General features: G+C 45.8%; 1 pseudogene across 1 annotated transcript in view; it reads left to right on the top strand.

The window, feature by feature from the left end:
* LOC308150134 (piwi-like protein 1) overlaps positions 1-23,758 on the top strand; it is a 181,014-nt pseudogene extending 157,256 nt beyond the window's left edge. The window contains exon 16 of the transcript in view: positions 23,642-23,758. The product of the transcript in view is annotated as a piwi-like protein 1 (transcript). The remainder of the gene's footprint in view (positions 1-23,641) is intronic.
* Positions 23,759-24,196: the final 438 nt, after the last annotated feature.

Below are 24,196 nucleotides of genomic sequence, written 5' to 3'. Positions count from 1 at the left end.
ACTTCAACACTTTCTTTTTTGAGACACTAGGTGGCATTAGATTCAGTCTCGACACAATCATTTGAACAGTATGGTATATCTAAAGGTAGGCCACTATGCAGGGCCAGGAGTGTTTCCTGACCCAGACAAACTCCAGGGCTGATTCATAGGCTATAGACTGGTTCAGTTCAAGTCACATGGTCAGGTTTCTAATCATCAGTCTGCAATGTAAGCATTCAATAATATAATATAAAGCATTCAAATATATAATAATAACATTATTATTATAAAGACAGCAGGGATGGGATGCCAGATAAATAAATATATGTATTGTCTATGTGAAAGTCTTCTATGAGCTTGTGAATAAATCATGATTGGAAAGAGACACATTCAAGAGTGTATTTTAAAGAGTCTTTAATACAAATAGGAATTGGGGAACCAGCAAGACAAACAAATGCAGACTCAAAACTTTTCTGAAAAATATAGAATATATTCAGAAGATCAATGTTAAAAGAACATGCCATTACAGAACTAAGGAGAGTATAGTGCAAATGCTAAATTGAGAATGCTTCTCTATTTAAATTAAAGATATCTTTTTTTTTTTTTAACAGCTAGACATTCATATCCTGTCAATGACAATTTTCCTCATCAATACAAAGGGACACATTTTAATGTGTTTACACTGAGAATACGAAATGTGTAAATAAAAGTTACATACTGTATGAAGCTCTCCCTAATGAATTTCTATCTACTTAATTAAACCTGTGAGTGAAGATGACTTAGTCACTCCCCAGCAAGTTGTTGGCAGAATGATCACATGACTTCATAGCCACTGCGAATGCCTCTCATCAGCATGCAGTCAAATACGAGGCCCATGATCTAGAATAAAAAAATAAAACAGTAAGCAAACTAGCCGTGTGTGTGTGTGTGTGTGTGTGTGTGTGAGTTTACGCCTGTCCTACCCCTAGAATAATGATCACAAACAGAGTTTATTCCTGTCCTATCGGTTTTAAATGTTTTTCGTAGGATTCCTTTTTTAATGTATTTGTCTAACTGTCATTTTCTCCTAGGGAAAAGGGAAGGAAGGGCTGCGAAGGCCCCTGCCCACTGTGCGATTTGTCCACGATTTCGCCACGAATTTGTTGTCGCAGACTACGTTGCGTAGTCGTAGAGACATCCTAGCGTCGTAAGGCCAAATCGGGAGCACAGTGTGAGAGAGTCAGCGATCAACGACTAATTGCTCCTACGTTCTAAAGACGAGGCTACGACCTGCCGACAAATTTCTGGCAGGTCAGACATTTTCATCGTGGCTCGTGAAGTGTGGCTGGTCCTACGACACGATTCTGCACATACATCCGCTCAAAATCATCACAAGCCCAATAATAGCTGCAAAAAGAAACCCTACTGCTCGTGTTCAGTGGTCCCAGCCACTGGAAGAAAGATTGGTAGAGCTTTGGAGGGAACACGGGTGTCTGTTTGACATCTCCTCCGCTTCCTATCATGACAGAGGGATGAGGGAGAACAGTTGGAAAGAGATTTCATCTGCCCTTGAGCTACGTGGTACGCTGAGTTTTGATTGCAATCTCTGTTGGTCTCAATGACTTCCTTTGGCTAGCTAGATTCACGTGAACCACGCACAGCTAGTCAACATTGACATACATTGAAACATGAAATACATGAAATTAAATCAATAGACAGCAGCTAACGTTAGCCGTCTTTCTTGATCTGTTTAGTAGGCTAATGTTTTTGTAAGTAGTAGCTAGCTAACGTTAGCTGTTTCTTTTATTTCAGCCAATGAGGTGCAAATGAGAGCAGCTTCTCTTCGCACCCAGTATGGCAAACTATTGAAGCCAAAGCCAAGTGGGAGTGGAGACAAAAATCCAACTTCAAGGCAGTCCTGGATCTTAACACATTTGGATTTTTTAAAACCATATGTTGTTCATCGGCATGCAGAAACTAGTTTGACAGTAAGTAGGCCTACATCACCGTTACCATGCAGATTTCCCCACTAAATAGTTCCACAGTAGGCCTGTGATTTCAAGGTAGACAGCCTGAGTTATAGCTATACTTCTAATAACTATACAGGTGAAATAAATGCACAGAATATCACACAATTCCCATTAATTGTAGAATCAGATTGACAGAGCACAGAGGAGATGTGTCAGGCTGAGGTAAATGTATAGAACTCAATAGACTGAATTCAGCACCAAACATGGGTTATACAGGTTATATAAACAGCTCCTTCTGCAGGTCTGGTGACCTGGATAGGTTGTGTTACATGCCACAATAAGTACATAATAATACAACATTAATGAGAAAGCATCTTTGCCTGCATTTAATGTACTGCTACTGAGCTGTGCCTTTTTTTTGTAGTTGAATAGTTCAACAGAAGACCCTCCTGAAACACCACTGGATGATGATACACAAGATCAGAGGCAGACCGATGCAGGTCCAGAAAGAGAGCTTGATGTGGAGAGTGAAGGGTCACATGTGACTTCACGTGACCCTGCCATGAGTGCTGTGCAGTCACCCCACATATCACCCATGAGCTCAAGACCAGGCACCCCACTTACCATAAGAAGCTCTACTCCAGTAAACGTAGCCGATATGACTCCCACTGAGGAAGACGCCCAGACAAGGTCCCACGCACCGCAGCGTCAGGGAAAGAGAAAGGCTTCTGAGGGGAATGTAGAGTTCCAAAAACTAGCAATACTGAAGCAGATGGCAGGTGCTTTCAAACCACCAGATAATGAGGACACATGATTTGCTAAGCAGGTAGCAAGTGAATTGCGCCAAGTTAAAGATCCAGCCATAAAAGTCAGGGTTAAAAGGAATATAATGGAATTATTGTATGATGCCCAAGAATCAGAACATGCCAGGGGTTTGATGTCATCAATGTCATCCTATGCATCAGGAGGCCCAGCCACTCCCCAACACCGACTGCATGAGCCCATGTATGGACTTTCCACACCAATGCCAGTGCCTCACTCATCTTAAATGCCCCTGCAGGGTTATGCCCGCACACCAACCCACACACAAACCCAAAGCTTCATGGGGATGCTTTCAGAGGAACAGAACAGCTAAAAACCTAGAGATGTGCCCCACTGACACATTGTTCTGTTCATTTCAGTTCGTTAATGTACAGACTTTTGTTTTGTGAAGGTGTAGAACAGCAGGTTTCCTTGTTCATTTCAGTTCATTAATGTACAGACTTTTGTTTTGTGAAGGTGTAGAAAAGCAGTTTTCCTTGTTCATTTCAGTTCATTAATGTACAGACTTTTGTTTTGTGAAGGTGTAGAAAAGCAGTTTTCCTTGTTAATTTCAGTTCATTAATGTACAGACTTTTGTTTTGTGAAGGTGTAGAAAAGCAGTTTTCCTTGTTCATTTCAGTACATTAATGTATAGTGTTTTGTGAAGGTGCAGAAAAGCTTTAAAAACTGATACTGTTTCATATTTCAATACAGGAGAGGGGACAAATAAAAGCCCTGCTTTACTTTTATCTTGAGAAATTTATTTTAAGACAAAACTTGTTTACACCAGTCAATGTTTGACTTTTTTGAGAATAAAATGAAAAACAAAGAGGTTTTGGCATTTCTCTAGCATACTGTATATACAATTTACAAAGAGAAGAGGCGAGGGTGGCCCAGAGGGACGGAACGATTCCTCTGGGCAGGGTCAGTGTGTTCAGTGGGCCCGAAACTCCCTTGAACAATCTGCGGAGGAGGAGTGGTGAGGAGAGGAGTGGACTCTAAGGAGGGGGAGGGAGAGAGAGAGGGGGAGGGAGAGGGAGAGAGAGAGAGAGTCAGTCTAAGTATATTAACACATCGTTCTGAATTACCATGAAGCTCCTGGCATTACTAAAATGACACATCCAAAAGGGGATAGTAAGAGTCCTCTGAACCACAAGGTGGGGCTAGTTTCCCACCGGAGAAGATTGGGTATAACAGCAGCAAGTTCTGCTCCTCTCAGCTCCTCAAAGAGGCTGGACCACAGAGTCCCTCTATTCCCACACCAGGTCTGCACCACAGTCTTTTACTGTGGAGGAATACTACCTATGGAATGCCATTTAGCTGATGCTTTTATCCAAAGCGACTTCCATCGCAGTGAATTAAAAACTAGTAGGTAAAGTGAGCTAATTGCTGTTGGTCCGCCATTTCTGACTCACGGTAGGAACCTTTGTATTGTTTACAGTTCACAATCGAACAATTTCAACAACTGCACAAGTCGCGTCACAAGCAATCGTGGATGACAATCGTGGCTGAGAGCAATCGTACAGTGTGAGCACAATCGTACAGTGTGAGCACGCACGTCATAAGGTCTGATCAAGTCGGAGACGGTAGGACTGAAACTTTCAGTCGTGCAGTGTGAGGGGTTCACCGACATAACATCGCACAGTGGGCAGGGGCCTTTAGGGTGTTAAATGTTTTAAGGATGTGTTCCAAGTTTCCCCTGGCAAGGGTTCATTCATGTGTACTTTTGAAAATAAAACCCAATCCAACGGGCACAGGGTTTAAATCAAGGGCACAGGGTTTAAAGGGCACAGGGTTTAAATCAAAGAAGGACAGCAAAACATTTGTATTTTTTTTTAGCACTTTACATTTTGCTTCAGTAACCAAACTGGCTGACAGTAAAATATTACTTACACATTTTCCAGGGAAGGGTCTTTGGAGCACGGGACACGCCCCACACGAAAGGAGGCGCAACATCATCTGCCTCTGCAACAACAGAAACAGCATTATTATTACAACATCTGTGGTATTCTGTAGTAAGAAAGTAGTTAGGAAAGAATGAGACCGGGAGACACGCAGCTGCTGTTCACTTCGCACGTTTATTCAACTCCGTCTTCTCCACATCCGTCAGTGCATACATCACTTCCGTCTGCATACATCACTAGCATACTAGCGCCCACTGGCGGTATAAACAGGACACAACATTTCCCCCTTTCTTAAAGGAATTACAGTACTCAAAGAATGCAATATTCTGTAGACTGGTGTCAGTACAATTGAAATAAAATGAAAACTAAGGAAATGAAAATGAATGAATCAGCAGAATGAATAACAACAATAAACAGTTTATGACAGTGAAACATGAAATGAACATTCACTTTTGTCATTGCATTGTAGGACCTTTTTGTACTAAGTTAGAACCGTGTTCTATCCTACCCTTTTAGTACGTTCTCTACGGCACAAAGTCTACCAGCCACCTAGGTGGGTTTCTGACTCTAAGGTTCCTTCTTGGACCTGGTTCATTAAACACATTCTCTGACTCGGGCACCATGAACTCCTCTAGCTCAATCTCCTTTTCACCACTGGTGCCAGACAGAGCATCCTTGGGGAAGCGTGTAAGCTTGGATGCATTCCATTTTCGACCATCACTGAGCAGGTATGTATTCTGTCCTGCTTTACTAACTACTGTCAGCGGTTCTGTGAATCTTGATGATCCCTTTTTTACATGCTCCGGTCTGCGGACACGTACGGTGTCATTCACTTGGAACATGGGCACTTTCGCTCCCCTCATTCTGTCTGTGTACTCCTTACTCTCCTGTTGCTTGCGTCTCACTGTCTCCTGCACTTTCTCATGTGACTTAATTTGGTGTGAGACAGGGAGGACATTTAGTTTTGTACGCATCTTTCTGTTCCTCAGCAACTCAAAGGGAGTAGCTCCTGTAGTAGCATGCGGCGTAGCGCGATAGTTCAGTAAGAACTCTGTTACTGCATGTTTCCATGGCTTGTGCATTCTCTCAGCCGTCTGAATACACTCTTTGAGAACTCGATTAAATCTCTCAATAGCCCCGTTGGCTCTTGGATAATAAACACTGGAACGCAGGTGCTTTATCTCTCTCTCTCCCAGAAAGCTTGCAAAAGCATGGGAGGTAAACTGACATCCGTTGTCAGAGACCAGGAAGGAAGGGTTACCTTCACGACTAAACACTGTAGTCAAGAAGCTAATAACCGCCTCTGTAGTTACAGTAGAGACAAACGCCACCTCTGGCCACTTACTGTAATAGTCTGTGAGTGTAATAGCATAACGGCAGTCCCATGTCGCACAGTCAAAGGGACCAACAATGTCAATGGCCACCTTCTCCCATGGTCCACCTGGCAGTTCCACTGGGGTAAGTGGTGCAGGTGCAGTTTTGGCTGTTTTGACATTGTATTGACAGGGTACACATGAGCCTACTAATGTCTGGACACATCTGTCCATTTGCGGCCACCAATATAGCTCTCGTAGTCTCTGTTTAGTATGCACTATTCCCTGATGCGCTTCATGAGCTAAATTTACAACTTTAGACCGTAGTGTAGTAGGAACCACCACCCGGTCAGGGCCTCTCATGACAAGTAGTTCATCCACAGCCAGTTCATCTCTCACTCTAAAATATGGAGCAAGTTCCTTTGTCACATTCTTACTGCATTTTGGCCAACCTTTCTGTATCTGCTGTCTCAGTTGAGTCAGTTCAGGACAGGCCTCACAGGCAGCAGTGAACTCGGTCACAGATATGGCATGTGAGGAACCTGTGAACACAGTAGCCACCATGTCTGGCTCCTCCTCCACCTCTCCTGTCGAAGGCAGAGGGAGTCTGGACAAGCAGTCAGCAGTCACATTACGTTTCCCTGGATGGTAAGTGACATCATAAGTAAAGCATAGTAGACGTGCAGACCATCTCGCTATTCTCAGACCTGCGCGACCCGTACCCCTGGAAGTGAGTAGGGTTGTCAACGCTTGGTGGTCTGTGCGTAGGACAAAACGATGTCCCCACAGGTAGGTTCTCCACCTTTCCACCGCCCAAACGCATGCCAGCGCCTCACGCTCGACGGTAGAGTACTTTCTCTCTGCAGGAGAAAGTGTCCTGGACGCAAAAGCTATGGTTCTCTCTGTATTGTCTGGGTGAATCTGTCTCATTACCGCCCCCAATCCATAGTTAGAAGCATCGGTAGTGACATAAGTAGGTAACTCAGGATCATATAATGCTACGGTAGGACTCTCAGTAATCAGTCTCTTAACCTCAGTAAAACTGGACTCTGCATCCGCTGTCCATTCAAACTTAGTGTCAGTAGATTCCCTGAGTGTAGCACGTAGCGGTTCCACCACAGTAGAGAAGTCAGGTATGAATTTACTATACCACGATGCAAGTCCTAGGAAGGACCGCAGGGAGGATGTGTCGTGCGGGGCAGGCGCGTTCGCCACAGCACTGACCCCGTCTTGGTCAAGATGAAGACCATCTTTGGACACAGTGTGGCCCAGGAAGCGCAGAGCTTTCTGGTTGAACTTACACTTGTGCATGTTCAGTTTAAGTCCCACTTCATTTAGAGCATGTAGCACTCTCCGTAGGCTGACATCGTGATCCTGCTGTGTGATGCCGTAGCAAATCACATCATCCAGGTAGGCCTGTACGCCTGGCAGGCCTGTCAGTACAGTCGACATCATTTTCTGAAAAGCTGAAGGAGCAGAAGCGAGGCCAAATGGCACTCGGCAGAAACGAAAGAGACCCTCATGCGTGATAAACGCAGTTAAATCACGGCTATCTGGATGCAATGGCAACTGGTGATAAGCAGAGGCTAAGTCTATAGTAGAAAAGACTGTGGCTCCACGGAGCTCAGCGAACAGTTCATCCATGTGCGGTAAGGGATGACAGTCACTGATGATTGCCTTATTAGGTTCTCTGAGGTCAACACACAGGCGAGGCTTTCCTCCCCCCTTTCTCTGGGTCACAACTATAGGGGAAACCCATGGAGATGCGTCTATACGTTCTATAACGCCTTTTTCCTGTAGATCTGCGAGCTCATCGGTCACAGCCTGCCTCACTGAGAACGGAAGCCTCCTCAGTTTCTGCTGTACTGGCACAGCATCTGGTTTAACCTGTATTTTGTGCATAAAACCTTTTGCACACCCTAACTCCTGTACTAGCACCTCTGGTTCGGTCTGTGGAGTGGTACTCTGTACAGTAGGTGCTCGGAGCACAGTAGGAGAGCTAGCAGAGCTAACAGTAATAATTTTGTTACCCTCAATGCACATCTGCAATGCTACAAATAAATCTAGTCCCAGCAATGCATTTCCTGATTCAACCACTATCAATGAACCTGTAACTGAATGTCCATTATGAACAACTGTAGCATGCATGCAACCTTTAACAGGAATTTTCTCTCTGGAGTAAGTAAGCAGATTCACTGTAGGCTCAGCCAGGACACATGTATGGAAAAGTGTCTGGTAAGTACTCTCTGGAATAATAGAAACAGATGAGCCTGTATCCACTATCAGCTCAACATCATGGGAATGATAATTTGCATCAACTCGTACAGTACACATAATTTTATCATTCACGACGGCCCCCTGCATGTAAAGCACAGTAACGTCATTCACCACTACCTCACGCACCTCTTTTTGAGCCGATCTACACACCTTGGAAAAATGTCCAACTTTTCCGCATGTATTGCAAGTCACCTTAACCGCCGGGCATGTAGGCTTGTTAGCTAAGTGTCCTGTGGATCCGCATCGGAAGCAGGCGCGCTGATTCCCAGTTGTAGCTGGCTGGCTGTAGACCGTGGCAGGTGCAGTCGTCGTCGGAGCTTTCTTCTTGCCCTTGTCGAACCTCCTCCTCGTCGGCTGTTTCTCGATGGCTCTCACCGAAGCTGTAGCTCCAGAGAGAACGTTGGAGTTCCGTAGTCCAGCCTCGATTTGTAAGGCCATTGAAGTAGCTTTGTCCAGAGACAAGTCCGATTCAAGCAAAAGTCTGTCTCGTATGCGTGTATTAGCAACACGCTCAATCAGTTGATCACGAATCATTTGTTCCTCCATGGCACCAAATTCACAAGCTGCAGCTAGCTCGCGTAATGAAGCAAGGAACTGATTAACCGTCTCGTCAGGACCCTGAGCTCTCTGTCGAAATTTGTGACGTTCAGCAATCACATTCACCTTAGGAACAAAGTACTTTTTCAGTCCATCCACGGCAGAAGTGTAGGTAACACCCGTATCCTTTAGAGTGTAGAACAGTCTTTGTCCTTCGGTCCCAAGTGCATGGAGAAGAATCGCGCGCTTTCTTTCCTCCGGCCATTTTTCTCCGGTAGCATCAATTACGAGCATGTAATTTTCAAACATTCTCAACCAAGTAGGAAAAGAAATAGCAGGTTCGCCTGGCACAGGCATGAACGGTGTAGGTAAGGGTACGGAAATAGCCATCCTCGTCGCCAAAAATGTGGTATTCTGTAGTAAGAAAGTAGTTAGGAAAGAATGAGACCGGGAGACACGCAGCTGCTGTTCACTTCGCACGTTTATTCAACTCCGTCTTCTCCACATCCGTCAGTGCATACATCACTTCCATCTGCATACATCACTAGCATACTAGCGCCCACTGGCGGTATAAACAGGACACAACAACATCATACAATAACCTTTCCTTGTTCCACACCCTGCTGGGCATGCTTTGAAAATTAAATGGTTGCCCGAATTAGGGACAGCTCCCCAATGCATTCAGTTATGCATAGAAATGATCAGTATGTCACTTAATTAGCACGGCATCTGTACATCTGAAATTTGCATTGGCTCAAGTGTGCATCAACTTCACACTGGGATATTTAGTCACTCACATTTAAAGTCATAAAAGCATCTTTGGGCTTGAATTAATCACAGGCCCAGCTCACTAGAGTACCGACCTGCATCCCAGTCCTCCTCACAATTGGTGTTTGGTACTGTCCAGGTGCTGACAGGGACGTGCCACTTGCTCTTCACCTCAGCACTGTCCACTGTTAACCAAAGAACCTGGTTAGACTCACTACAAGGAGCAAATGGGTTTTATTGACAAAGATAGTATCATTGAAGATACAACAACATTTAAATCTTACGGTCTTCGCTATTCACAGATCTCCTGTCCTCACAGTTCAGGATGTGGTGTGATAGCTCATTTTTGGGCATCAGGTGGCGGGCATTGAAAGGGCAGGTTTTCAATGTATTGGCCAGTTCTGGGTGATTCTAAAAAGACGAAAAAGATGCTTTACGAAAAAGAGCATATTTGAGAACATCTCATTTGAGATTTCAATGTCTGCAACGGCAGACTACTCCTACAACAGTTATTCCACTTTTACCTTTGATGACACCGATATGAGCCCTGCTTACCCGTACCTCTGCCGTTCTGTTCGTGGTGATTTTAGAGGCTATAGATAATGTTTGCCCCACGCATATTGCCCTGTAATTAGACCATGCGACCACACCTTGTGTCTCTTATTGTCCAAATGTTCCCTGAATTTTAGCTGCATGTTTTTCCAGCATCCCCTGCCAATACTGTGTCGTTTATGACATTTACCAACGTTTATGCTATGAATAGTTCGAAGCTAGCGTTAGGTGCGAGGCTGCTCGGTTAACCCATTTGCGGGAACATTATTTGTTTCACAAAATAGCCTGATTTAGTTGACCATGAACATCAGAGACTACATTACGAATGTTCATTTAACAAGGCCTCCAAGATCTCCAGAGACCCATCCCACCCTGGGTACGAACAGAAGAATAGAAGAATAGGTATAGCATAGCATAGAGTACAGCACAGTGTTTTATCTGTACAGTATAGTATAGTGGATAGTGTACATAGCCTTTATTTATGTAAACCAGCTCCTTTCCCTTCTTGTCTTTTTAGTTTTTTTCTTCTTTTTTTTTCTTTCCTAGCACCAGGGGAGCCCCCCCCTCCCAAATTTCGTTGTTTGGTACCTGTACTATAGCAATGACAATAAAGACCATTCATTCATTCATTCATTCATTCATTCATTCATTCATTCATTCATTCACCATAAAGTTATGCTCTGTATATATATATATATATGGGTATAGTACACTTACACACAGGACAAAGTGGCCTGGAACCCACAGTGGAAGGATAAGGGCATCCTTCTGATCAGCATGTTCCTGTTCAAAACCATGTACTGCATTTATCATTTTTATCCAACACTTAACTGGGGTGTGCATGATTATGAATTACATGATTACATTAATTTGATGAAGTCCTTTCTCATACATGTAGTGGTTTTTTTGGCTTAGTGTTAGGAAACCATTTAATTTACCTTGATGAAATCAAGTAAAAAAAAAAAAAGAAGGTATTTAGGACCAACACAGCTAATGTGCTGATGTCCCATGAAGGGCATGCCATGTATAATGCTGGATACAATGTTGTCTACATAGCTGTTTATCTTATTCAAATACCGGCTCAATCATTTGACTTACTGGGAAATGGCTCATGGGATCACAGTTGTGGGGCTGGACCCACGTTGCGGTTACATGAAGGTCAGCAATGAAAACCTCCTTTCCCTGTAGAATTCAAGTGCATCTAAAATTAGTCAATGCTAGAAAATGGTACGTAAAACATATGGCTGAGTTCCAGCTATCTATTAAAATCACAACAAGGCATAAAAAGCCACAACATTACCTTTTCATCCAGTCACTTCAACAATCAACTATCCTTAGTATAAACCAGTGGAGGCTGGTGACTTCCAGAATTGAGGAGGCCAATTTTTTTCCCCGCTTGCTCGCTTCACTCGCGATGGAATGTTCCCTGTTCTTCTTATCTGTCTTTGTTAAAAATTATTAATTTGTGTTTGGCGGTACTGAAGGGATTGGGACACTCTCAGGAAGTTGGATGAAGCAGCTTTTATTGCCTGCACAATGGGTCATCAAATAAACAAAACAATTGGCATGAATCTCTGGTCCGCCTGCAGCAGCTATTGTCCCTTCTGCTCAGGCTCACAACATTCACCACAACATACTACATACAATCAATGACATGTCAAAAGCACTCAAACACTATGTCAATCAGACACACAACATACAATTCAGAACAATACTTCATCCATTTCTAATATTTATCCTGCAGAACAGCACTCATACGCGTGTGGCGGAAAAAGGTACTACACGGAGGCCAGGCCTCCTGTGCCCACCCATTTTCAGTGATTTGGCCAATCACATATTGCCATGAAAAAAATTGCATTACATTGACTTCTATGAGAAACCACTTTCCGACAGGAGGCCTGGCCTCCGTGTAGTACCTTTTTCCGCCACACGCGTGTATGAGTGCTGTTCTGCAGGATAAATACTTGCAGAGCATTTTGACATTTTCATTTTTTTATATTTCCATAAATTAGAAGTTCTCAGCTATTCATAACTGGTTGAATGACTGAGATAGCCCTTTATTTTAAAAAGTTATGAGCATTTTAATGTATCATGTCAAAAAAAGTGAAAGGTGAGAAATGCTGCCCCCGACTCCTTTCTCCTCCAGGTCGGGGGAGGAGCCTATGCAGATCGGCCGGTCTCGTTTGTCTGCTTGTGATGCGGTGTTAGTCTGCTCGCCTCGTCGTTATGCGAGGGACAGATCCATTTGTGTGTCTTCTAGTTAAGATTGTATTACTTTATGCTTATTGTGAGCATCAGTAAACTGGCAATAACACAGGTGGAAGTATCGTCTCTCCTTTCGCTCATGTGTGCGTGCGTTGCTTAACTGAGAATGAATGAATGGACTTTATTGTCATTGCTACAGTACAGGTACCAAACAACGAAATTTAGGAGGGGTGGCTCCCCTGGTGTTAGGAAAGGGGAAAAAAAACACTTTTAGAAAAAAAAAATCACAAGAAGGGAAGGAGCTGGTTTACATAAATAAAGGCTATGTACACTATCCACTGTACTATACTGTACAGACAGACGACTAGGGTTGTCATATTGCACAATAGTATTATTCCACATTTATTTAAAGTGTCGCAGTTTGCAGGCTTGAAATGTACATGTTTGTGCCTCAGCACTACACCAGATTTTTTTTTCAGTCCAGCAGCTGCCATCAATCCGTCCAGACTGTCCAGGGCCCAGAACTTAGGTCTTTGCTGTGTTCAGGGCCTGGACGGCCCTGTGGTAGAAGCTGTTCTTCAGTCTGTTTGTCCTTGCGGCCAGGGTCCTGAACCGCCTTTTCGAGGGCAGCCTGGTAAAGTGTTCGTACCCAGGGTGGGTCGGGTCCCTGGAGATCTTGGAGGCCTTCCTGAGACAGCGTGTGTTGTACAGCTCTTCCAGAGAGGGGAGGGGGGCGCCGGTGATCTTCTGTGCTGTTCTCACGACTCTCTGTAGCGCATTTCTCTCCGCTGTTGTGCAGCTGGAGAACCAGTTGCAGATGCCGTAGGTGAGGATGCTCTCCACTGCGCCGCGGTAGAAGGTCACCAGTATCTCCTGCTTGCTGTGTTCCTTCCTGAGGACTCTCAGGGTGTATAGCCGCTGTTGTGCCCTCTTGATGGTGTCTTTTGTGTTGTCCTTCCAGGTCAGGTCATCCCGCATGTGCATCCCCAGGAATCGGAGGGTCGAGACTCTCTCCACGCTCTCTCCGTCGATGAGCAGGGGCTGGATCTCAGACTTTTTCCTCCTGAAGTCTACGATGATTTCCTGGGTCTTTGACTTGTTCAGCAGCAGGTTGTTAACCTTGCACAGCTTGCTCAGTTGCTCTACCTCATCCCTGTACGCCGCCTCGTCCCCCCCCGAGATGCATCCCACCACGGTGGTGTCGTCTGCAAACTTGACGATGGAGTTGCTGGGGTGGACGGGGGTGAAGTCGTAGGTGTAGAGGTTGTAGAGGATGGGGCTTAGCACGCAGCCCTGGGGGGACCCAGTGCTGAGTCTGAGGGCTGTGGAGGTGTGGGGGCCCACCCGCACCCTCTGGGGGCGGTCGGTCAGGAAGTCCTTGATCCACGCACATATAGAGTGTGGTAGACCCAGGTCTAGTAGTTTGGTCACTAGCCTGTCTGGAAGGATGGTGTTGAAGGCGGAGCTGAAGTCCACGAAGAGCAGTCTCGCGTAGCTGTTTCCCCTCTCCAGGTGGGATAGAGTGGCGTGGAGAGTCGTCGCGATGGCGTCCTCTGTGGACCTGTGGGCTCTGTAGGCGAACTGGTATGGATCCAGGTTGGGCGGGAGGCGTGTGAGTATGTGGGCCCGGACTAGTTTCTCGAAGCACTTCATGATGATTGGTGTGAGTGCCACCGGGCGGTAGTCGTTTAGGCAGCTCACCGTGCGAATGAGACACGTTCAACGTGACGTTGTTTCGCTATCAAACTACCCACCACAAAAACATAAAAATAAGTACTTTCTCTTTTGTTTTCTTAAAATGTTTATTCACCATAATGTAGTATGGAGTTCAAAGTACTAGAATACCACATATCAAAATCGCCGAAATAGGACATTTCCATCTATTTTTGCTCTTTGCCACAAACGAACGCCAGCGACATCCGACGGGTTTTCCCAGGCCACCACACATATGCCTATATGTAACATCTCCTTTCCTTTAGCTGTTTGCAAATGACATGCTTGCATCTCCGTCTGCAATTCCATTGACAATAACAATCCCAAACATTAACAATAGCATTACAACATTGCATTATTTCCCTTTTTTTTTTTTCCGAACAAAGAACAACAGTCCAGTACAGCCGTCTGAGGCAAAGTCAAAACAGTCCGAGAAGAGCTGTCCCTTTACTCACCCCTTCCTTTTTTTTTTTTTTTTTTCAAAGTCATAAGTCCAGTCGTTGTGGCGGCCGTGACAGGCGACCACTCCGTGAGTAGACACCCTGGCCTGCCGTGGCAGGACCCCCCGGCGTCGCCGGTGCCCTTGGTGTACGAGGATGTACCTCGCCGCCTGTCTCCCCCCGACTTGAGACAATCCGTGTCTCGGCTGAGGCAGTCTCCCCAGCGACCTGGGTCTGGTCAGGACTGCTCCGCTCAGGCCGTAGAATGTCTGTCTGTTGCGCTTGAGCAGAGCGCTCTGCAACACGCAGATCCACTCGGTTGCGTCTGTACAGTGTGCCGTCCACATCCACCACGAACGAGCGGGGAGCGACTCTCTGGAGGCACTGGCCTCGTCGCCACCGCCCTGTGCGATCACCTGGCAGAGGCCTCATCCTAATGTGATCTCCAACATCCAGCTCTGGAAGGTCTCTGGCAGACGTGTCATAGAATGACTTGGCGACCCGCCGTTTCCACCGCAGCTTCTCTGCCACTCCGTCCACCACACGTGGTAGAAGCAGGCTGTCTGCGACGGGCAGTGAAGTTTTGAGTCTGCGTGCCATTAAGCGCTGGGCCGGGCTGCTGTCCAACCCCTCTGTGGGTGTGTTGCGCCAGTGAAGGATGGCCATCCACGCATCCGTGCCATCCAATTTCGCCCGCTTGCAGAGTGACTTGACAATCTTAACGGCCGACTCAGCCTTGCCGTTGGATCGAGGATGTCGGGGTGAGGATGTGACATGGGCAAATCCCCAGCTCGCTGCAAACTTCCTGAACCGTTCGCATGCAAACTGTGGGCCGTTGTCCGAGACCACCCTCTCTGACTGCCCATAACGTGCAAACTGAGCTTTGCAGCGCGTGATGAGCGTGTCAGCAGACAGATCTGGCAGCTGGTCGATTTCCCAGAAATCCGAATACTGGTCCACAATGACGAGAAAGTCCTTGCCCGCATATGAGTAGACGTCCATACTCACTGCCTGCCACGGGCGCACCGGTATGTCATGCGACATCATCGGTTCCTTCTGCTGGACCCATGCGTACTCATTGCATGCGGAGCAGTTCGCCACAAAGTCCTTTATCTCCGCTCTCATGTTCGGCCAGAAGAGCGTATCCCTGGCCCGTCTGTAACACGCCTCCTCACCAATGTGGCTAGCGTGTATGCGTTTGAGCAGCTCAGATCTCATGGCTTTTGGTATGACGACGCACTGTCCCCTGTACAACGCTCCGTCTTGAACATTCAGCTCGTCTCTGAAGGGCCAGTATTCCCGCACTGCCAGCGGAGTGTCCTCTTTAAAGTCTGGCCAGCCACTGAGGATCACAGATGCCAGCTCCTGAAGCACATCATCCGTCTCTGTGTGCTGCACAATCTGGTGGAATCTGAAAGCCGTAACGTCCAGGTGCTGCGCCTGGTCCAGCTGTGAATACCCGGCCTGGGTGCTGTTCACGGCGCACACAGCATGCTGCACGTACGGGGTGTCAGACCCACGGCACGGGGGCGTGGCCCTGCTCAGAGTGTCGCTGACATACATCTCGGGGCCCGGCTTGTACACAACATCCAGATTGTAGCTTTGCAGCTGCAGCAACATGCCTTGGAGACGTTTCGGTGCGCTCAGGAGGGGCTTCTTGAATATTGTGATAAGCGGCTTGTGGTCTGTTTCTGCAGTGATAGCCTCCCTGCCATACAGGTACTTGTGGAATCTCTGGCAGGCAAAGACTATGCTCAAACACTCCTTCTCAATCTGAGCGTAGTTTTGCTCTGTCGGCGTTAGTGCCCTCGATGCAAAAGCCACCGGCTGTCCCCCTTGTAACAAACAGCCCCCCAGCCCGGTCATGCTGGCGTCGCTCTGGACCGTGACAGGCTTTGTGATATCATAGTACTTGAGGACGGGCGTGCAGGTGACCATACGCTTCACTCCGCACACTGCATCTTCGTGTTTGGGCAACCAGTGCCACATGACATCCTTATCCAAGAGCCTGCGGAGCGGCTCACAGACCTCCGAGAGCTTTGGCAGAAACTTTGCAAGGTACGTCACGAACCCAATAAAGCGCTGTACTGCTTTCACGTCGGTGGGTGTCGGCATTTCCAGCATGGCCCGTGTCTTCTCTGGGTCGATTTTCAGTCCCTCCGAGGACAGAATGTGGCCTTGGAAGTGTACAGCTTTGAGCTTGAACTGTAGCTTGCGTTCACTCAGCCTGAGTCCCACTGCTCTGCATCGTTCCATGAGAGCACTCAAGTTTCTGTCATGGTCCAGTTCGGCCTCGGCATCCGTATCGCCACACCCGACCACCAGGATGTCATCCGCGATCGGTTCGATGCCGGCCAGGCCCGATAGCAGCTCGTGTTGCTTGCGCTGGTAGATCTCAGGCGCTACTGAGACTCCGAAAGGGAGCTTGAGCCATCTCATCCGACCCCACGGTGTCCAGAAGGTCGTCAGACGGCTGCTCGCGTCGTCAAGCTTGCACTGTAAAAAGGCAACACGAGCGTCTGCCAACGTGAAGAGGCGAGCCTTGGGCAACTTGTACAACACATCTTCCAGCGTAGGCATATGGTAGTGAGACCTCAGCAGCGCTCGGTTGAGAGGCTTTGGATCGATACAGATTCTTATTTTCTCTGGCTTTGCGACAGTCACCATGTTACTTATCCATGCTGTCGGCTCAGTCACCGGCGCAATGTTGCCGACCTTGACATGTCTGTCAAGTTCCTCCTTGACTCTCGCCTTCAGAGCCACTGGAACATTCCTCGGCGCGCACTGCACCGGCGTCACATCAGGATCCAGCTCGAAGTGTATCTCGCCCGGGACTGACTCGATTGGGTCATTGAAGATGTCATGATAGTCTCTCAGCAGCTGATCTTTGGTGAGGGGCACAGATTGGCTTGCATCAACTGTGTGGAGTTCATCTGGAACGGTGAAGGATACGAGGCCCAGACGTTCGCATGTGCCCCCCCCCGAGAAGAGGCTTTTGCTCTGTGTCGACTATTTCAAATGTGAGGTTGTGCTTTTCTCCCCGGATGACACATTCAGTGTGGAATTTCCCCAGTGATGGCATGATTTCCCCAGAGTATAACTTTAACTTGGCTGCGCTCAGGCCTAGCGCCGCTCTGGGTGACAGCTTCTCTTTAATCTTGCGGCCCATGACATTGCAGGTGGAGCCTGTATCCAGCTGACACTGTTGCCTTTTCTCATTCAGGCATAGATTCACAAACCACTTGCGCCCCTGCTGGGCCTTTGCAGTATTGACACATTCAGTTACTAGAAACAGTCTATCATCAGTATCTGAGTCATCTTCTCTTTGCTCATCATTTTCAAGCACATTCACTTTTTTTATTTTGTCAGCCTTGCTGCCAGCCTGGCATACCTTGGCAAAGTGATTTGCTATGCCACATATCCGGCATGTCTTACCGTAGGCTGGGCACTGCTCCCTGCCCCGTTTGTGGCTGCCTCCACAGTATTTGCAGCTCCACTGTGGCTCTCTCTCCACTGGCGCTGTTTTCCTTTGATGTGCGCGCCTCTCACTCTGCCTGTCCGCGGCATTCACATTGTCCGTCTGTGCTAGCGGGGCCATCACTCTCATGTGTCTCTCGGTTAGCTCAGCGAGCCTACAGATTTCAGTCGCTGTGTGTAACGTCAACTCACGTTCGCGTAGCAGACGCCTCCTGGTGCCCTCACTCGCAACACCCAGCACGAGCCTGTCACGAACCAGCTCGTCCTTCAGCGCACGGTATTCGCATGACGATGCTCTCTCCTTAAGCTTTGTCAGGAAACTGTCTATTGGCTCATCAGCCTCTTGTTTGCAGCTTCCAAACATGTACCTCTCATAAATGACGTTTCTCGCCGGTTTGAAGTAAACCCCAAAGCGTCCATAATCGCTTTTGGGTCCTTCTGTTCATCCTCCGTCAACGTGAGGCTATGTGTGTACACATGACGGCACTCACTTCCCATCAGCCGTCTCAGCGTGGCTGCCTTGATCAGCTTCGACTTCTCGCTCAGTCCGGTAGCGAGCAAAAAGTCCTCAAACTCTGCACGGAAAACTTCCCAGTTTTTCGCCGGATCACCAGTCATGCGCATACCATCGGGCGCGGGGATGCTGTTGCTTGCCATGGCGTTTCATTTCTTTAAGCGTCTTTATTTTATTTTTATTTTTACTTAGATCCCGCTTCTGACTCCATGTTTCAGTATGACTTTTATTAAACTGCGGTTCCTCCCGCGCACGCCCACATACAACATCCGGGTCTTAGATGCAACATTATCAGGTCACCCCTAGGTGTCCCTGTAACACAGGCTACTAACATATGCCTATATGTAACAAAAACTGTGCACGTTTTGGCAGCGGCGGCCCCTCTCTCCCACCCAATTATTTGTGCTAGTTTCCTGCAATTTTACATGTTGTTCATAATAAACCAGCACAAGAAATGAAAAATAATAAATAATAAATAATAACATTTTATAAAACAAGAAAAAAATTCAGACAATATATCATATTTATGAAATCTTAATAAACAAATACAGTAGCCTACAGACTCTAAAAGAAAAATGGGCCGCATCAACAGGACTCAGCCCCTTGGTCAGGAGCAGGAAGACCCGTGGTCATCATCTTATATACAGTGCATTGCTCATAGATGGCTATCATGTTATACAGTACATACCAGGGTTTTTCCTGGGTCCGAATGAGGGCTTGGTGGGTGATTTTGTGCGCGCACAGCGCGCCCATATTTTTTTGGAGGGACCCCCAATTGTTGTATTTGTATTGTAAATTGTAATTATTATTATTATTATTATTAATGTACCTGGTTATGTTACAGTAGAGAAACAAAAAACAGTTACCAAAACTGAGTAGCTAAGATTGGCAAAAGATTGGCGTGGTGCAACCGAAATTAGTAAACAACTAGTTTGAAACTAACTAGTAACAACTAGGGGTTTAGTAACTACTAAATGCCTGCATTTAGTAATGACTTAGGCCATATTGGTGCAACCCAGTCCAGTAGGCTACCAGATACGATGTTGTAATGTATGCACATATTTTGCTACCACGGTTGCCAGACGGAATTGACAATGTCCAGCCCAACCGGTCTAAAAGCTGCCGAATCCACCCGTCCAGTGTAACCAAAAGTAGCCCAATCTGGTGTGGCGGGTGGCGCCAATAGGAAAAGGGGAGGTGCCCAAAGGAAAGCACTTAGGGCTCACCTTAGGGGGAACGCCAGAGCGCAGCCGTGTGATCAGGTCGGAGGTAAGGTAGTTGCACACCTTACTCCATGCTGACAGGCAGAGATCAAGAGGTAGGTCGCAGCCTATGGCTATTTTCTGTGCGTAGCGTTTTATATTATTTCTTTGATTGTATGTAATATTGATGGTGTGATGTATTACAGGTCACCTACTTCCCTGCTGGGTTGAAGGCGGCTGGTAGTCGCTGGTAGGACGCTGCCATCGACGTACCAGGTATTTTAATGTATTCGTCATGTAAATTGAATCATTATGTATTTTAATATGTCGGTAATAGTGTTTTAAGATTGTTCATTTGTGTTTCCTCCAGAGCATCAGTGCGGCCAGCTGCTCTTGCCGTGAGACGTTTTGTTTGGTTAAAGTTTATGTTCTTATCTAGTCCGCCTGGGCAAGTGTGCCGGTAGCGGGGCGGACTAGTTTTTCTTTTTGTTTGTTTGTTTGTTTGTTTGTTTATTTGTTATTTAAATCCGCTTTTCCCCCACCATTGCCACTTCACCGGGTTAATCCCAGTTTGACCATCAGGGCAGGTTTGAGTGTGCTATATTTATAGATGATTGCAGTGAACAACCCTTTTCTACAGTGTGTAGCCTATGGTGTGCAGTGAACAACCCTTTTCTACAGTGTGTAGCCTATGGTGTGCAGTGAATATAACACCTGCCCTGGTAACAATAACTGAGGTTCTTTGGAGAGAGGTCAATGTGGGCCTGGATTGTGAACTAATGTAATACAACTATTTTCTATTTAAAGTACATTCTCAACTGTCATTCTTATGCTAGGGACCTATATGGTGGGTGTAACACTGGCAACACTGCTTGCTACGTTCTTGCAGCTCGCGTGCACAGGTTCTTCCATCAGCGCTCGCCTGCCGCTTCAATTGCAGACTCAAGTTAACGCGCGTGCAGAAAGATGCCACGAAACTCATGTCCGGTAGCTTTCTTTCAAGGAATTTCAAAAATAAAAGTCCCATAAAACAATTGTTATTTCTCGCCGTGAGAAATAGAGATGAGGCGTGAGAGCGTGAGAACTGGTTGAAATGCGTGAGTCTCACGGCGATTGCGTGAGACTTGGCAGCTCTGTGTTTGTTATCGCATAACCAGTCGTTCAGAATGCTCTCAGTATTTCCCCTACAGTTGCCTTGGGGTGGGCGGGCCAGACCTCCACACACAGCTTCGTGCCGCGCTGGAGAATGGTTTTGGTTTTGTTTTGTTTTGACCGAGAGAGTTTTTGCAGGGTGAAAGCTCTGCAGAAGAAAGTAAGCAAGTTGAAACGTTAGCAAATATAATTACTGTGTTCTGACAGAGAAAGTTGGTTCAAATTAGTCGTTATTATTGTGACTAGAAAGTGTCTGATTATAGTTTCATGATGTGAATAATAGTGTCAAAGAACTAGCAAGCTAGCTAGCGTGCTCAGAGGTGATTAGATGAGCTAGTCTGCTGCACACATGCCAGCTAAAGAGCTAACTGGATGCACTTTATTATTTTACTTAAAGTAGATATACAATCTTTCTTATTCTGCTAGAATTGGGCTTTATGGTAATACCATAATGGTATATTTACAGTACATGGACAGTGGATTGAAGCATTGGAACAAACCCTCACTCATTGGAAATGTCTGTTTTTTGTAGTTGGACATACGATTTTCTTACAGGTGAGAGAGTAAGTAAAGACAGTATCTGACTGCATTGCCCACAGCAACCCAATATTCAATTAGAATGATGTTATGATTTGATATGAATTCAATGTATACCTCTTATTAAATTATAAATACTCTGGTTGTTATATTTGCCTTTTGGTTGACAGCAAAAGAGGTAGAGAGGAGGATAGAGAGGGAGAGAATGAGAGAGAGCAGGATGGTGTCGGCACACAGAGAGACAGCAAGAACCAGGTGAGAAAGTGGACATGTAGTCAAGACCACATAAGTAGCCTTGAGAACCGATGGTTCTCGAGCCTAACGGCCCTTAAGGGGCAGGAGCCTATCTCCTGTTTCTGTAGCGTGAGGCAGCTTGATGTACAAGTACAGTCCATGCCACCCCCCCCCCCCCCCCAAGGCAGCAAACACCGGTGTAGATGCATACTGTATGCATTAGTGAGTGTGGTGGTGCTTATGGGGTGTCGCTACGGGACAGGTGTCGCTCTGACTGGGAGGGCAAAATCACAGTATACCCACTAGAAAAAACTAGACTACACCACTGTGTATCATTCATAACTGTACATAGGCTACACATATCATAATATCTTATCACTATTGCATGGAACTTGGGTAAACCCGCTGTGAAAAAAAAAACTCAGCTCCAACAAATCTGAAGGGATTTGGAGACATACTGTACAGTTTATCATTTTCATAACTGTCTGTACATATACATATCTTATGTATCACTATTGCTATATATAGCCTATATATAAACACATTATGTTACAAATATCAGTCTTATCCACTGTATCTAATTCAGCACTGAAGCCTGAAGGTTGAGCACAGTGTGTGCCCCCTTGCTACCTCTGCTGATATAAAAGAGAATTGCAGCCTTGGAGAAAAAGATGGCAGCCGAATCCCAAGGCAAATACACAGGCACACACAGAAATACTGCAAAATCGCTTTATACTTACTCGATTTTGAAAATGTAAAGATTCTGGGTGGTAGAACGCACATATCTAGGAAAAGTCATGAAAGGAGGGTCCTGACATTTGATCAAGTGCAAAGGTAGACTTTTTTTTGTACTCACTGGTGCCCGATGACACCTCACGGCTTTCCAAGTGTTAAAATACTTGTATACTGAGCACTGGTATAAGCACATGAACCAGAGAACAGCAGTAAATGCAATAACCCACAGTCGTCGCTGATGTTGCATTTTCGATTAGGATACGGGATTAAAGGGAGAGGAGAGGGATTTCCTGACATCCGCAAAATTCTGACCAATCACAAAATTGCTTTGCAAGCGTGTTGCCGACGAGGTTAATTCCAACATCGGAACGAAATGTAGGTCTGAAAGCGACCTAAATCTAGCTTAAATCTGCTTTTTCTTTTTCTATTCTCCGATCATAATTCCTCGCTGCCTTTCTTGTTGCGCAGCCTGAATCAATTAGTGGCGGAGAAAATGTATTTGTGGCGGCCCGCCACGAATCAATGCATATAGAGGAAACACTGTCTTAATAACCACATTCAATCACCAATCATTCTGATCGTATTTTCTCTCTTCCCCTCCTAGACCCAAACTGGTATCAATTCAATACGCAATTCAATAAATATGTTGTTTTTTCAGAGATGTGCTATGTCTGCTTTATCCAGTCTTAAAACGGTGGCTACAGTTGCAATTTCCCATTTTCAGGTACGACTTCTTCATTGTCAGCCAAGCTGTTAGACAGGGAAGCGTCTCCCCAACCCACTACAATGTGGTGTATGACAGCAGTGGACTGAAGCCTGCCTGACCACATGCAGCGACTGACCTACAAACTCTGCCACATGTACTTCAACTGGCAGGTATGCTGGGTTGTCTTTCCAGTAGTAGTTTTAAAGGGAAGTTTACCTGAACTATCATTATTTTGTGTGCAGCTGCATCATAGCTATCAAAACGTGAGGTCTGTTGTGACGGGGAGAGAGGGGGGGATCTTGGGAGTTTGGAACATCAGGGCATTCAAAGCGAGATATATTTACTCAGAGATTGTTTTATAACATGATTCTTTGCGTGTGGATATGTCTACTTTAGAATAATGAAAACAACAAATGCACAAAATTACAGGGTAAAAGTCTGCTTAAACTATTCTCTTGGTCAGTAATTCAAATGCAGGCATGAACAGGGTAGTTCACATTGAAACACATCTTAAACCTACTGATGTATCCACATTGGTTATGAAATCAAACGTACTGTATTTACATAGGGTTTTCCCATTTCAGGCATGCAAGTTGTTTTTTGATGCATAAATTGTCGTTGATTTTGTCTCCCCCAATTATTTCAGGGGATCATCCGAGTGCCTGCACCCTGCCAGTATGCCCACAAGCTTGCTTTCCTGGTGGGACAGAGCATCCACAGAGAGCCCAACATGAACCTGGATGACTTCCTCTACTACCTGTGAGAGGGCAGCAGCTACCTGAAGAGCACTTTGGAGTGAACTTGTTTTCCTTTTGTTTGTTACGCTAATGCATTTACAATTACATTTTTGGCATTTAGCAGACGCCTTATTCCAAAGCGACTTACAATCACAAACTAATGCAATTTGAATTGCTATTTTATTTTATACTGTTCTTTGGAAAATTATTTATTACAGATGGTCAAACTTCGGTGCAAAGTTTTATTTTGTGTTTTTTCTTTTTTTGTTCTTTTACTAAGATCAAGTTGCATGATACTGTTTGAAAATGTTGTTACTGCAGCTGTCATTTTGGCTGTCTCCCTGTTTTCACTATCATGGTGAAGGTTAGGGTTTGCTTTTCTTTTATGTAGTACAAGCCACATTAACAGACAGAAATTTTGCAGCGAAGTTGCACTTATGACCCTTTTGTTTTAGAGAATTAAA

Source organism: Nansenia antarctica (assembly GCF_963989245.1).
Source record: "Nansenia antarctica genome assembly, chromosome: 2".
Taxonomy (NCBI): Eukaryota; Metazoa; Chordata; class Actinopteri; order Argentiniformes; family Microstomatidae; genus Nansenia; species Nansenia antarctica.
Note: the sequence above shows the minus strand (reverse complement) of the source record. Positions and strands in the feature narration are given on the sequence as shown.